At 33.0% G+C, this 17,217-nt stretch overlaps 1 pseudogene; it reads left to right on the forward strand.

Moving 5' to 3' along the window:
- The first annotated feature begins 6,202 nt into the window (after positions 1-6,202).
- LOC105798791 (1-aminocyclopropane-1-carboxylate oxidase homolog 1-like) lies at positions 6,203-11,918 on the forward strand (annotated as a pseudogene).
- The last annotated feature ends 5,299 nt before the right edge of the window (positions 11,919-17,217 follow it).

A 17,217-nucleotide genomic window follows, 5' to 3' on the forward strand; every position in this document is an offset into this window, starting at 1 on the left:
ACTTTATCGAATTGGTGTTGTGACCTCAAGCGAGGGACGTCGTGACGTTGAAAGGTTGTGTCGTGACATCCATAGGATGCTGTTGCAACTCTATAAGCAGAATACAATAATTTCAATCCCTTTTGGTTTCAGCCTATCATTTCACATAATATACTAAATTTTGTGACCTAAACATCATAATACAATTTCATTCCAATTTCATAAAATCATCATATCATGCCAAACTATACCAAATTAAACTTATCACACTTTTGAAATCAAATGCTAAAATGGCACAAAACTCATGATCAAAGTCTAGACATATCCAAGCCACTTACCAACCTAAACATACCGAGTTACCACATTTCCAATTTCAAACACATAAGGTCTATGTAAACCTTGAAATAAAGAATCAAAATGGCATTAGCATAATCAAACTAGACACAACTAAGCCATATATGAAGCTTAACATGCAAACATAACCTTAACCATAAACACAACATTGGCATTGACATTAAGGATGATCAATTACATAACAAAATAACTATATATACATGCCACAATATTAGGAACTAGAACGAACATATTTATACCATCTTGATGATGGTATGTTATCCACCCTGATCCAACGTGGTGAATTGCGCAAGCTAGGGATCTACATATAGGAGAAACAACGATAAGTAAGCATTCAATGCTTAGTAAGTTCAAATGGAAATTATAACACTTACCTTGCTCATAGATGAACATGTTATCTACCAAAGGTTAGGCATACATTTAGCTAGCACATGGCACTCTAAGTCACAACAAAACATACATAAGAATCATAAGCATTTATATGCATTAAACACGATAAACATAACTCAAACATCACTAATTTGCACCATTTCACATAGGTTCATCACCAATTCATATATTTTCATTAAGTCATTAATCCATGCTATTATCATTTTAGTCACATACCCTTTTTAACATATCAAATCCAGTTCATTTCCATTTTTCCGTTTCAAAGTTCAATATTAATGTTTTGTCCAATGGAACCCTAGTAAAACAAACTCAAACACGCGGGTGAATTACACCACACCAAGGCACCAAAGTGCAAAGCCTGTAGGCATCAAATGTTTAAACATATTCAAATACATCTCTCTACCACACCAAGGTCTCCGTAGAGACAATGAACGCTCGACGATCCACAATAGATGATAGGTCTCGAAATAACCTGTCATAATCTCCATATCATCAACTATCACGTACACAAGTGTGCATATGACCCTATTGTCATGACAACTGTATCCTAGCCTTTTACTACATTCACATGGGCATTAATCATTCATATTTTCATATTCATAACCTGTATTGTCGCATATAAAATTTCAATTTCCATCGATTGAGTCAAAACTTGAATTATACATAGAGTGAATGATACATTTCATGATCTTTTCCATTCTTCTAGTTACAATCAATAGATATAACATCAATTACCTATTTCATTGCATTTCAATTCAACCACATTCGCTAGCCATGTATGCCAACTTTTTTACCAACATTTCAAATTATGTTCAAGCTCAGATACAAATGGAAATAACATAAGCAAACCTATTAAATAAAGAAGGGTAGTGAGTTCCATAAGAACTTACCTTTCATGTAACACCCTCAACCCAATTCGTTATGCCGGATCCGGATATTGGGTATTACCAAACTAATACATACAAAAACTTAATCTATTTAAACAAGTTACAATTAATTACACCTTCTTAGTTACTAATTTCAAACTAAATTACATAAGTATATACAATAAGAAAAATACAACTACAACACATGGTAATTAACTTACAACAATATTTAAATTGAAATCCTAATCTATTGTAGATACCTAAAAGTATGGATTTCTATGTAACAATTCAGACTTCGAACTCACCACCAAAATCATTCTGTATGCATAATAACTCGATACGCCACTTCTTGGCGTAGTCCTAACATCGTCCCTCCTGGCGCAGTCCCACATCAACTCACCTATAACATAACACACATCGAAAAGTTCATAAGAACTTAGTGAGGAAAACATCATTTACCTGAGTGATATTTGCACATTGCAATTGATAATTTATATAAATGATTTCATCATTCTTAACCTTCAACTTGTCTCTTACGAATGCTTCCTCAAGTTTTATCCCTTTACACGCGTTAGTTACTATACCTTACTCTGAAGCTATTTCCTTTTCATTCAATGTCTTCGATACATCAGTTACATCCTTCAAACTTTGAGCCAACACCTCATCATGATTCAAGAAGTAACACATACACAGATGATAGGTACTTCCTTCAAACATACTAAGTTCACATCCTTATTCAGCATACATTTTTAATATTAACCCATTAATTCTCTATATCCCTTCAAAGTTCTTCATTGAGAGTCCTATTAAGACACACCACAAGGGCATTCCATCTGGAGTATGCCACAAAGGCTATCATTGTAGGATTTTCCACAGAGGCTATCCCTTCATAATTCTTCACAAAGGCTATCTTAACAATCCATTTTTCAACGGTGTCAAAAATAGTGGTTTCGGGTTCACAAATTCGACGAGTGAGACTGTAAATATTATTATTTAATATTTACAAGTCAAACATATTATTTAATAAATTTTAATTTGACAATTTATGTTATTTGAATGAATAGTTAAGTTCAAATGGTATGTTCCAAAAGTCAAGTGACTTTAGAAAAAGAGGTATCGGGACCTCATTTCTATAAATTGAGCCGTAAAAAAGTTGCTAAAATTTTGTTTATCGAACCAGAATTAGAACCCAACTATTTGCTTGTTGGTTCACAATTTTCCCAAAATTCTTGATAGAGTCCGCCAACTTACCATATGTTCAATTAAGTCCCAAATTTCCCACATAATTGGGTCCTTTAAGATATTCGGGTGTGACATAATGATCTAAGAACCTTTCTCATAAGCTTCGAGTTTGAGTAATCACTTCCTAAGGCAAAAGCTTGATTGGCCAGGTCATAGAGTTTTGCATAAAACTCTCCAATGGCCTTTGTTTCCTACATCCCTAAAGTCTCAAATTTAGTTGTCAGCATCTGAAGCTTGGATTTTTTCATTGTATTGGTCCCTTCATGAACTATCTCTAGTATTTCCCAGGCCCTCTTGGCTTCAGTACACTTAGAAATTCTCTTGAACTCTTGTGCATCTACCCCATAGAAAATAGTATAAAGTGATTTTGAGTTTGCATTAGCAGTCATTTCTTCTTCAGTGGTCGAGGTTGCCTCGGAATTGGAAGTTTTTATATCTTCAACTTTAGTGAAATGATGAGTCCATCCAGTTAAAACAACTCTTCATGCTCGTTCATCAGTTGACTTAATGAAAGCTTTCATATTAGCTTTCCAGTAAGCATAATTTACTCTATTGAGCATAGGGGGACATGAGATTGAAGATCCTTTCATTGTAAGCAAGCATATTAACTAAGATAATCACTATTTATGTTAAGTGAGAGGCCTTGATACCAATTGTAGAAAAGAGGGGATACTTGCTTTGCAAACTAGAAACTATGGCTAAAATAGTGTTTGGAACTGTGGCCACAGTTACAACCACGAAATCAAAAGTGTGAAAATGTAAAGATGAACGCCAAGATTGTTTACGCAGTTCGACCTCAGTCTACGTCTGCGAGGTCTTACCCAGAGCAATGATTAATTATCTTTCACATAGTACAACCAATGATTTAAGTCCTAACACTGGAATAACTCTCACCAATTTAGCGAGGGTGACCGATGTACAAAGACCAGATCACTCTCCCATTAAGTTTCCCTTCGAAAGCTTAGTTTTGTAGGGCAAAAAGCTCTCTTGATTGCTTACATAAACAATGCACACATAAATATTCCTCTCTTGAACAAATTTGTGCTCTCTTAAACTTTAGGTCTCTCAATTGTCTTTAACCTAGACAAAACTTAAGTTTATATACTACTTAAGTTTTGCTTACATAAGAGTTATAATTTAATCATTTTTCTATAAAGTAATGCTAAAAATCAACATAGGATAATAATTCCATAAGAGTGCTAATGTAATTCAAAGTCTTCAACCATAGAAAGTGATTTTACTTGTTCTGTAAGTAACCAATCTTAGTCCACAAGAAACCAATATTCAAGTATTCAATTTCAGCTCAATTGGTTTTCATGTTTTAGGCTTTAACTCATCCAAGTATCTTCAAAATAAATAGTCCAATGCTTTTGTTCTAAAATATGCCAATTCTAAAAATAGGCAAGTTCGACAATGCACCAATGCCTGAAGTTGTAGTCACTGTTTCAGCCACAGAAACAATCACAAAATTTTTCTTGTCACCAAATGTGTCAACAATCTAATTGTGGTTATTAGAACATATTGATTGCAATTGTGATTTTAATTGTAACTTCAACAACAAAATGTAAATATAAGCCGATTATGTACGCATAAATATTTTTATACCTTTACTAACTTAAATGCATGGTTGAGTTAGTATTACGAGTTAACCAGACACTAACTTTGTTGGTTAATGATTTAAAAATCAGGTTTTAAGAAAGTAATGAATATTATTATAATAGTATTTTTGTCTTTTAATATTTTTAGATAACATATGTAAATAAAACAACTAGAACTCACTACTTAAACTAAACCATATGTCTAAGGATCAAACTTGACATTAGCGAAATTTTATATGTAAATCATACACCATTCCACTTACGATTTAATTGATAAATAATTATTTATAAATATATTTTTTATATAAAGTTTTTTCTTTTACTTGCATACAGGGGCAAATATAGAGGCCCTATCTAGAGGTACTCATTGGCTGGGCTAGGCCCAACCAAAATTTTAGGCTTGTTTGCTAGACCCGAGCCCGACTCGACCTGAAAAATGGTTCTAAAATTTTACCCAAGCTCGGTTCGGATAAAAACGCTACAACCTGGGCCCGATCCACCCATACTAATTATATACATATTATTTTATATAATTTAAAAAAATATTTAACCATACAAATTCTAAAAACATTAAAATAAATGTTTCCCAATAAATTGAAAATAAATTAAAAAAAAAACATGTATACTTAAATAATACTAAGATAGGTGCAACTTAACAAGCAAATGCCTCTAAATAGTAACAAAATTAACAATAAAATAAGAGTTATACAATATCTAAACAATAACTAGTAGCAACATAATAGTGAAAAAACAACAAGAAAATAGCAACAAAATAACAAGAAAACAGCAAGAAAATAGCAAGAAAATAGAAAAAGAAACCGTAAAAAAAGCATTTTTTTGCATATTCGGGCTGGGCCAGGCTTGGGCAAAAAAAGCCTTACTTGAGGACCGACCCGACCCATGAACAAGTCTAGTCTTGCCTGCCTCCCAAAAAATCAGAAAATTGTAGTTTTAGCCACCCAAATTATATAAGGGAAAATTTTGTATTGGCCCCTCCAAAAAATGAAAAATATTCTATAGTCTATTCAAAAACGAAAAAAATCATAAATTAATACATGATAAAATTTATATTCGACCTCTCAAAAATTTGTAATTTAATTTTTGCCCCACTAAAAATATTTCTGGATTTGCTTCTATATACATATACATTATATGTTTTTTCAAAAAAAATTGAAATTTAAGAATTTGATGATTATATTTTATTTTAAAATATAAATATAAAATAATTAAAATAAAAATATTAAAAATTAATTTAAAATATCAAGAATTTATATTGACCAATATACATCCATATAAATCAAAATGGAATAAAACAACTTAAATATAAAATAATATTTTTTGGTATCTATTTTTTTATGTCTGTTTTATGGTTCATATTTTGATTGTCCCTCTTATTAGTATCATCTTCATGGTTCAAACTTGTGTTCTGTCTTTTAGAATGCTATGCGCATTATTGGTGCACCTAATGCGATAATTGTTATTTAGACTGGATTGACCGGTTGGATTGGATATTGGTCAAAGTACCGGTTCAGAGAGAAACATCAAACTAATTGATTTGAAAATTTATATGAGCCTATTGAATTTATAGTTAAACCGATTAAACTGGTTTTTTTTTATAAATTTTTTTAATGATTAAATAAATCATGACCCAACACCATACCTAAAACCATCACCGTAAACGCAAGTGATAACAAAAAGTTTTGATCAAACGTATTTGCCATAACAATAAAACGTATGTGACTGATGACAATATCAAAACCGAAAGCCATGACCACAAACAAGTGATAAGTTTTAGCACGATTTTTTCAACACCAAAAAATAACTATAAAAACACCAAGTGCTCCTTACCTTTTTCATCACAAATACAAAATATAAGCCCTGTTAGAGATTCTCCAAAGCTCTTAAAAATGGCGGAAACAGGCTTAGAACCTACTGAAGCATTCCATTACAATCGGAAAAACGAATTGAAAGCATTCGATGAAACAAAATCAAGAGTGAAAGGGCTCGTAGATTCTGGTTTATCCAAGATCCCAACCATTTTCATCAACCAACAGTACAAGCTCGAGAGAAACAGTAGCATCCATGACCACAAACCTCGAAGCTCCATCAATGGCTGAATCCCGATCATAGACTTGACTGGTTTCGACGATGACCCAACTTTACGTCACGAAATAGTGAAGAAAGTTGGAGAAGCTTGTGAGAGATGGGGTTTCTTTCACGTTATCAACCATGGGATTCCGCTGACGACTTTAGATGAAATGATTGACGGAATTCGAAGGTTTCATGAACAAGATAAGGAAGCTAAGAAAGAGTTTTATTCTCGAGATAACAGCAGGAAAGTGATTTATAATAGTAATTTCGATCTTTATGTGGCGGAAGCAGCCAATTGGAGGGATACTTTGAGGTGTGTTACAGAGATCTTTGCTACGCAATCATATCTGACGCTAACTCAATCTGCAGAGATATAATGATAGAGTATTCGAATAGAGTGATGAAATTAGGACAGACTTTGTTAGAACTGCTCTCGGAAGCTTTGGGGCTGAACCGGAGTTATTTGGAAGATATTGGGTGCGGTGAGGGACTGCTTATGGTTGGCCATTACTATCCGCCATGCCCTGAATCAGACTTGACATTGGGCACCGGCAGCCACACCGATAGCGGCTTCTTCACTGTACTTTTACAAGATCAAATCGGCGGACTTCAAGTCCTTCAGCAAAATCAATGGCTTGATGTTAAGTCTATCCATGGAGCTCTTGTTGTAAATTTGGGTGATATGATGCAGGCAAGTCTACCTTACCTTTAACCTTAACATTATAGTAGGTATTTTTAGCAGTTTTATTTGTGTTTGAAACTGTGTCGAATATAGGGCTGTAAATGAATAGAGTTTGAACGAATAAATCTCTATTCATGTTCAGTTATTTATTTTTAAGTTTGTTCGTGTTTAGTTCGTGTTCATTAAGACTTTCAAATTTTGTGTTCATGTTCATTTATTTAAAAATATGTGTGTTCATGTTTGCCTGTTTAATGTTTACAAACATGTTCATTTAACTTAATTGAATATGTTCATGAACATTAAATAAACATGTTCATGAACATATAATTGAACATATTCATGAACAATGTTAATGAATAATAAACAAACAAACAAACAATAAATACATACACACATATATTATTTTCATATTTTTATAAGAAAATATCATTAATAAATAAACGAGTCAATAAACGAGCTTATAAACGAGCTTGTTCATCAACATAACGAACCAAACACACCTTTGTTCGTGTTCGTTCGTTTATTAAACGAACATAAAAAAAAATTGTTCATACTCGTTTATTTAGCTTAGTAAATGAACATAAACGAACGTTATATGAACGGTTCATGATTAGTTCATCGAACATTCTATTCATTTACACCCCTAGTCCAACACATTAAAAGCTTAAAAGGACCTAAATCTTAGGTAGCGTAGGTGGGTTGAGTTGCTTAAGGATTATGATTGTACAATAGAGTATCATCCTAGTAAGGCTAATGTTGTAGCCGATGCTCTTAGCTGTAGAGCGATGACTGAAACTAAGAGTGATGTTCGCTTGTCTGATTGTTTTCAAGGATGGGAGTTTGCTAGCTGAACTGCAAGTTAAGCCATCTTGGGTCAATCAAATTTGAACTAAACAACTAAGTGATGAGTCTCTGGTACAACGTCTACGTCAGCTTGATTTGGGTGAATCATCGGATTTCAGTTTGAATGGCGACAAGGTTTTGTGCTTCAAGGGTTGAATTTGGGTGCCTAACGATAAGGAATTGAGACGATTGATTCTACAGGAGGCACATAGCAGCCCTTATGTTATGCATTCTGGTGGAGAGAAAATGTATCGAGATCTCTGAGCACTGTACTGGTGGCCCAGTGTGAAACGGGAGGTAAGGACCTTTGTGCCACACTGTTTGACGTGTCAAAAGGTTAAGGCTGAGCATCAGTTACCTTCAGGGTTGCTTTAGCCGTTTAAAATTCCTCTGTTGAAGTGAAAGTAGGTGATGATGGATTTTGTTAGTGGGCTGCCCTTAACACCCACTAAGAAAGATTCGGTGCGGGTCATCGTTGATCGATTGACCAAGTCCACTCATTTCCTTTCTATCAGGACAGAATACTTGTTGCAGAAGCTCGCCAAGCCGTATGTTTATGAAATTGTAAGACTGCACGGAGTTCCAATGTCAATTATCTTAGACAGGGATTCGCGTTTTACTTTTCGATTCTGGAAGAAACTTCATGAGGCGTTGAGCACTCGACTCGACTTTAGTACTGCGTATCACCCTTAGACTGATGGACAATCTGAGCGGGTTATTCAGATTCTGGAGGATATGCCACGAGGTTGTGTAATTGATTTTCGTGGTAGTTGGGAGGATTACTTGCCATTGGCAGAATTTGCATACAATAATAGTTTCTAGTCTAGTTTTAGATGGTACCTTACGATACTCTGTATCGTCGTAACAATCGTACTCCTCTGTGTTGGACTAAGTTAGGTGAGTGTCGGGCTTTGGGTCCCGAGCTAATTTCTAGGACCGAGAAAATGTTAAGCTGATTTGAGATCGACTTAAGACTGCTTCTGATCGATAGAATTTTTATGCAGATCTAAAGAGAAAAGATATTGAGTTTTCTATTGGCGATCAGGTGTTCTTGAAAGTGCCTCTGGGGAAAAAGGTTATTTGGTTTGGTCTTAAGGGCAACTTGAGCCCGAGGTTTATTGGACCTTATCATATTCTAAAGCGTGTCGGATCTATCGCGTATTAGTTAGAATTACATCCTGAGTTGGATCAAATTCATGATGTATTTCACGTCTCGATGTTGAAATGATATTGATCTGATCTATTGCACATTGTTCCTATTGAGGAGATAGAGATATGACCGGATCTAACTTTTGAGGAGAAACCTATTTAGATTTTGGATCGAGACGTTAAGGTATTGAGAAAGAAAATTGTCCCTTTAGTTAAGTTCCTTTGGCGAAATCATGGGACTGAGGAAGCCACTTGGGAACCTGAAGATTCGATTCATCAACAACACCCGTATTTGTTTGAGTCAGTTAAATTTCAAGGCCAAAATTTGTTTTAAAGGGAGAGAGTTGTCATGTCCTAAAAATTTGAGTGTTTAAGTGTTGGATTCTAGCGTAATTACGTTTCTGTATCTGTGGTTCTGTGCTTTACTTATGTGTTCTAGGTTAAGAGTTTGAGTTGTGTTTTAAAAAGTTTTGTTATTTTAATTTAAGCTAACCTCTATTCCTAAGCCATCGACTTAATTTTAATTCAGTGTTAACCTGTATCAAGAATTAGCTTGTTGGTTCATTGGTTCAGCTTCTATATTCGGTTTAGTCCTGTGTTCGACTCTCAGCGTATGCGTTAAGTAATATTTTTTTCTTAATGTTGGAATTTTGATTGGTGGTTAAATTAAATTAAATGTTTCCCTCTTCTTTCTTCTTTCTACTTCCTATTTTCCCCTTTCCTTTGTTCTTCCTTTTTTGTCTCTTTCCCTTTTAGTTTTTTATTTCTTTTTCTTTCATTCAATCGCTGCTTAGATTTACACGTCTTGTATGCTACTGTTGTTGGGTAAGTTTGTGTTGTGTTAAATTACTGTGATTGGTTGTCCAATTTTGGAAAACATTGATTGTTGTCTTCCTTGTCCAATGTAGTTTTGCGTAAACTGTTCAAACCCTTTTGATTATATGTTTGGTTGTTGTTTAGGGGTAGGTCTCGAAATGTTTCGACAAATTTGGTGGTATGATAATCTTAACGTTTGTTTCGAATTATTGTTTAATTGTTGCTGGACTTTTCATTTTAGGTGTTTGGAATCTTCTACGTTGTTACTGCGTTAAAACTATTTTAGGTGCATACCAAAAACCAGAGTTTTTACGAAGTTTGGATGCCAAAAAATATGGTTGTCAACGCCACACAGCTGTGTGGCAGGTCGTGTGATAGGCCGTGAAACTCACTACCCACACTGGCAAGGGACATGGGAGTGTGCCCAGATCGTGTTTGGCCATATTAGTGTAGGGTTCATATGGGACAAGGACACGGGCAAGTGTCCAGGCCATGTAACTCGCTGTTTACAAAATAATGATCACACGGGTGAACGGCACGGGCGTGTGTCCAGGCCGTGTGACTCACTGTTTACAAAATAAGGATTACACAGGTGGAGGACACGACCATGTGTTAGGCCGTGTGAGACACACGGGCAAGCACATGGGCAAAGGACACGACCATGTGTTAGGCCGTGTGAGACACACGGATAAGGACACGGGCATGTTCCAGGCTGTGTGAGACCACACTGGCGTGTAGGCCAGTTTACGATTTTTTTCCATATTCCAAGCATCGCTTGAACTAAATACAAGCCTTCTGTGAGGCCGTTTGAACTGAATTAAACTGCATAAATTGATATTTTGTGATCTGGAACTTGAATATTGATTATCAATGTGTGTATTGTGTTTGACTAATATTGCTAGAATTGGTCTACTGTATTCGAGTATAAGTTGTATTTGAATATTCGTATAGAACTCTGTATTAACTGTTATGTGAAGTATGCATATGCATTGGATGAGAATTGAATCAGAAGGAAGTATTCTATTTTGAACCAGTTGTTAAATCCCTAGTATCCGTGTACTAATCTGGCAGCTAGATTGCAATCTCTAAAATGTGTCAGACCGGCACTAAGTAGTGTGTAGGGTTGGATATGTAATAAATACCCTATTTGGTGTGTTAGGTTGGTTAGAGATGGTGTATAACGGCTGGTATTAAGTAACTACATCTGTTCTATTCTGTTTTGCATCTGATTATAGTCTGTAACTGAATGAACTGTTTCCTAATTCTGAATCAACATCTGCACTTGAATATCTTGGTTTTACCGATATTCTATTGAATATGTAAATAGTTGGGTCCTTTCGGATATATTAATCCAATTATTGTTGAATGAATTCAAGGTGAATCACTGACTTGATCGGGTCAGCAGATGAGGAGCTCGGATATGTTTTTATATCGTTTAGTATTATTAACCATGGTAATTATTTTCGTAGTTTTAGTTAGTTGGAAGATACTCTTGGGATACTAGTTTGTTTCTGTTAAAACATTATCAAACTTTAAAGTAGTGTTATTATAAATTGTAGAATTGTTTTAATTATCGTTCGTTGTAACTCTTCAGACTTAGCTTTATTGTCTATGCCGAATATAAGGGGCCGAATATAAGGGGTTAGATCTTCCATTCAAACAATGGGTCCACGTAAGTGAAATTATTGTTTGTTTTGTTTTTTACTATTATACTGATACGAAAATCAAAAGTTACTTTGTTGTATCACATCCATCTTGATATTGTGCAGGGCTTTAGGTAAAATCCAAAAGGAAATAATGCATTTCCACAAGGTAGATAGGGTGCACGACTTTTCACGTCACCAGTAATGCCCTTTTTGTAACGATTATCTAAATTTATAATAAGACAAAGCAAAAGTTATTGTGTCACATTCACCTTCATTGAATTAAATACTAATTTCATAACAATAATTAGATAGTTAAATTTTGCCTTAATTGAATTGAGTTATTCGATTTTTTATTTAATTCGAATAAGTAATTCGCATTTTGAGTTCAAGTCGGGTTGAAATATAACTCGGGCAATCAAATAATAGGTCAGTGTAAATATGCCTTTGGTCCCTATCAATTTTGAAAATGAACAAATTAATCTCTCTAAAAAAACAAAACAAAATTCAAAATATTTATAAAATTTCAAAATTTATATATTTTTGAAATATATATTTTCTAAAAAAAATTCTAAACAATGTATAAAAGGTTAAAATTTTAAAAAATTCTAAAATAATAATTTTGGGATCTAAATAAGTTAATAAATGATTCAATTTTATCATACTAAAGTATCCTCTTTTTTAAATAATAATTTTCTAAATTTTTTTCATATTTAAATAAGTTATTTTATTTGAGAGTACTCTAGTACTTTTGTTTAAAAAAAATTTATGGTGAGATTTGAACACATGCTAATTGCATTGGTAAAATATTAAATTTACCATTGAATCAAAATTTTATTTTAAATTTTTTTATATATTTTAATTTTATTATACATACTTTATTATTTTTATCAATTGTATATATATAGTTACTATTATTTAAGTCATGGTTGAGTTGGTGCCCGGTTGACTTGTTACACCAACTCAGTTAGGGAAATTATAAAAATGTCCTTCCGTAATTAAAATAAGCTAAATTATTTGAGGGTAATTTAGTCCTTTTATTTTAACAAAAAAATAGTAAAAATATGCATATAGTGAGATTTGAATCCATGCCAATTGAATTAGTAAAATTTTAACTTACCACTCAACAAAACTTCATCTTAATATTTATTGTATATTACTATCAATTTCATCTATTGTATATCTATACTATTATTTACTGTATGTTATTTTGAGACATAAATATGTATTTTAAATACATGGTTTCTACATGTATACGCATGTGATAGAGATTTTAATATAGATAATTTACCTTACCTTTCATTATAAAAGAATATGTGTGAATTTGTAGGGTATTAATCTTTTTATATAATTAAATTTTTACATATCTATATTGTTATTTAAGCCTCTGACTAAATTGATGTCACGAGTCAACCGAGCATCAACTTGGTTAGGGAAACTACAAAAATGTTGTTCATATTTAAAATAAGTTATATTATTCTTAGTTACTTTAGTCTTTTTTTTTTATTTAAAAAAAAAACTTATGGTGAGATTTGAACTCATGCTAATTGCATTGTAAAAATTTAAATTTACCAATCATCCAAAGCTATATTTTATTTTTTTATACATTTTAATTTTATTTTGTACACTTTATTACCTCCATCAATTGTTATGTACAACAAACACAGATCGAACAATATTCATAAGATAGTTATGTATAGCAAATTTGATCCCCAAATTATGTGCAATTTCTTTGATGCCCAAATAAAATTATGTGCAAATTTCTCAATTTTCTTGCACACAGAAATTGGAATAGGAGCAATATTAATAAAATAGTTAGGTACAGCAAGAAGTGCCGATTTTACAAGAGTGAGCCTTCCTGCCATTGAAAGTCTTCGAGCATCCCAACCATTTAGCTTGGCACAGACTTTGTCAACTAAAAATTGGAATGTACCGATTGAGACCCGTCTGTGAAAAACTAGAATTCCAAGATATCTCCCCAAATCATTTACCCTCGAGAGGCCAAGTCTTTCACTTAAATATAATTAAGAGTTAACTACACCATTAGTCATTAAATTATATATAAGTTTTTTGTTTTGGTCTCTTACTAAAAAAAGTTACAATTTGGTCACTAAACTTTTTGAAAATATTCCTTTAAGTCATTGAACTATTGAAAAGTTTTTATTTAAGTCACTATGTTGTTAAGTTTTTTTGAATAAAAGAAGTTCTTGCAATGAACTCCAAGTGAATATTCAATGTTGCTGTTACAGTGGAGAAAAGCTGAAACATAACTCATGGGCGACAATGGTTATTGTGATTAAAGAAATCATTAATAACTACAACCATTGTCACATCAACTCGAGTTTCAGCTTTTTCTCCTTCGTCATAGTCAGTCCCCCTTGAAAGACTTCGTGCCCCCACCTTTAACATAGGTTTCAAACAATGAGGTTAAGGATACTACTTTTATGGAGAAAAGAATAAATTGATAACACCGGTGTGCACCCTTTTTTCCTATGATTATGACTACAAACTTATATATGGGGTTAATAAAGTATCCTTTTCTAGTGCCGTGAAATTTGAATCCGTGATTGCATAACCACCGTCAATTGGGGGCCCGAGTTATACTCGAACTCATGACTGCATAACCACCATCAACTGAGAGCCGTAGTTATACTTCTACTCGCGACCGTATAACTATAACGAATTGGAACATGTTTTACGCAAGTAAACGTAATCGTTCAAGTAATAAGTAAGAAAGAGTTATCGTCTCCACAGGGACTATGTAAGCTTAATGAATTCAATTTCAAAATTATAATTAACAATTTAATATAAAAACTCAATAAACTTGGATGATGATGATTTAATTATATTAAATGCAAGAGTGATTCCTATGCACTTTCTAATCTAAATGAAATTTTACCTAAATGTATGAATGGGGATTTAGAAATAACAAACAATCAACTTTAAATGAGCTAGGATAATTATATTAATTAGTTCAATTTACTTTCATCATGCTAACATGTTCGGAATCACTTCAATAACAACTCAATCTCTTATGGGTTTGGAAACCAAATTAAGTCCTCTCGTATTTTTTTCTTAGTTAAATATGCATTTTACTAATCATATTAGACTAAGGCATTTATGCAACGTCATAGGGACATTTATGTTTGTAACAATTTAAATACATAAATCTAAAAACCATGCAAGATAATAGAGTAAAATAAAGATATTATGAACCTTAACTTAGTCGGGTTTAATGACCTAAATTAAGCATTGTACTTTTCAATTTTGCATCTACTAGCCGTCGTCAAGTTAGGATTGCTCAACTAATCTGAATGCACCCAATCACGTATGAATGAAATGCATCATATTATTAATTGAAAACATAATTGACTGAGGCACAAAACATGTTAACATGAATTATATAAATCTCATCAATTAAATATAATTATCCCAACAATTAGGATTTAAAGGAGCATAGTTGATGTAAAAAACATTAAACTCAATGAAAACATATTAAAATGAATAACAAGAGAAAAGAGTAAACTTAGTTCAGTAGCCTTTTGGATCTATTCTGACTGATGTGCTCTACTCTGTTCAGTTCAGTAGCCTTTCATAGACTGATGCGCTCCTCCCTTCTGAAGAAACCTTCTTTTCCTAAGGGTTTAGAAGGTAGTCGGCTAAGGAGTACTTTTGACAAAGCTTTTGAGGCTAAAGATGGAGAGGGGATGGATGACCATGCGAGGGAAAAAGGGAGAAGGGTTTGAGTATACTAAGAATAGTTTAAAACTACCTTCCTTCCCTCTCTCATGTGGTCGGCCATGTATCAAGGGAAAGGGATGACCAAGTCTTCCATTTTGAATTTGAATTTCAAGCTAAAGATAGCTATGTAGTGGAAGGTTTCAACAGGTAAGTTGTTGGGCAGAATTTTGATTGTTTTCCAACTTTAAGGACCTTCATTTAAATATCCCAAAAACACTTTTTGGGTAGCCAATATCAAGCCAAAATTGGGCTTTTAATTCCCATTGTTGGACAGTTCTTCAATCCAAAACTTAGCAGACGTGTCCATCTTTTTATCACCTTTCTTTACTAGGTCAAGTATTCAATCCTTATGCCCAACTTGTATGGTCTTGTCGTCCACATGGATAATTGTGCATGGCCACCTTTTATTTATTTATATCATGTCTCCATAGCCTACCTATATAGTGAAAAATACACACATTAATAAATGAACATCAATTAATATAAAATATGCATGAAAATCATGTAATTAAGCATAATTACTTTCCAAATTCATGTCCAAAATTACTAATTAAGTAAAATTCACCTATTTCAATAATAATTATTCGATAGAAACATTATAATTAAGTAAAAAGATGGTAAAATGTATAGAAAAATTCTATACAATTTTGAGTTTACACACCCCAAACTTAAACCATTGCTCATCCCGAGCAATGTTCATGCACAATACAACTATTGCTAAGGCAATTTTGCAAAATGATAAAGCAGCATCAATCTTCTCACATAATCATCCATCAATAAAATCATGCTAAAAAATACTCTTTATTGACAAGTAGCTCGGATGCAAATAGTATTTCTAACTTTATACTAAGTACATCATAATGTCAACATGAATCATAGTTTGCATGCATTTTCAAAGTCATACATAACATTCACCAATCAACATGCTTTCTTTACCAACTAATTATAACAATCCCGAGGTTTAATTAGTGTCTTCATATGTTGACTCAATAAATCCTCTTCACTAATGTTGTCGGTATAATCATCTAACCAATAGGTCTTTTATTAGGTTTTAATAGGGCTAGGCTAAAGGTATGGATAAAGAGAAGTGCTTTTTAGGTTCAAAGTATCTTAACCCTAACTTTGTCTTAGATCTTTTGGCTTCACAACTTTCATACAAATGGGTCTTTGGAATACTCCCAAACTTATTTCAAACTTATGCTCCACTTTTATTTTTCGCGAACTTTGAGCAAACTTTGCTATTTGTTTTTGAGACTTTGGGCACTCTTTCATTTGCTCTTATTTTTCTACATTTGAGCAAGCTTCTTTATTTTTTTTGGAAAGTTGACCAAACTTTTCTTTGCTCTTTATTCATTTTTTTAATATGTGAAGAACACATGCATCTTTTCATAATTCTCCTCAAAATTTGATCACCAAGACAAATTTTTGGTTTAGATAGGTGCAAAAGAATAGGATAAAATTCAAAAAGATGTTAATGTAGATTATAATGTACGTATTTTACAAAAAACAAGCCATTAAGCTTAAAATTAAGTTTTAAGGGATAAATCTTATAAGGTCGATTTGAAAGGCTCAAACTATCCAAAAAAAGTGTGCTTATATCATATTAGAATCTTATACCTCTTAAGATTTCGCCTCAAGAAAGTTACTAAGTCAATTCTAAGGACTTAAACCTTCATACATGTCTATTTCTAAAGAAAATAAACTTTCATGGAAAATACTATCTAAGACTAAGATCATACAAGCATTCCATCATTCAAGATAACATACAAATAACTTAGATAAAATAAAAAATCATGCTTGCATTTGAACAAACTCAAGAACAA

Source organism: Gossypium raimondii, chromosome 9 (genome assembly GCF_025698545.1).
Source record: "Gossypium raimondii isolate GPD5lz chromosome 9, ASM2569854v1, whole genome shotgun sequence".
Lineage (NCBI taxonomy): Eukaryota > Viridiplantae > Streptophyta > Magnoliopsida > Malvales > Malvaceae > Gossypium > Gossypium raimondii.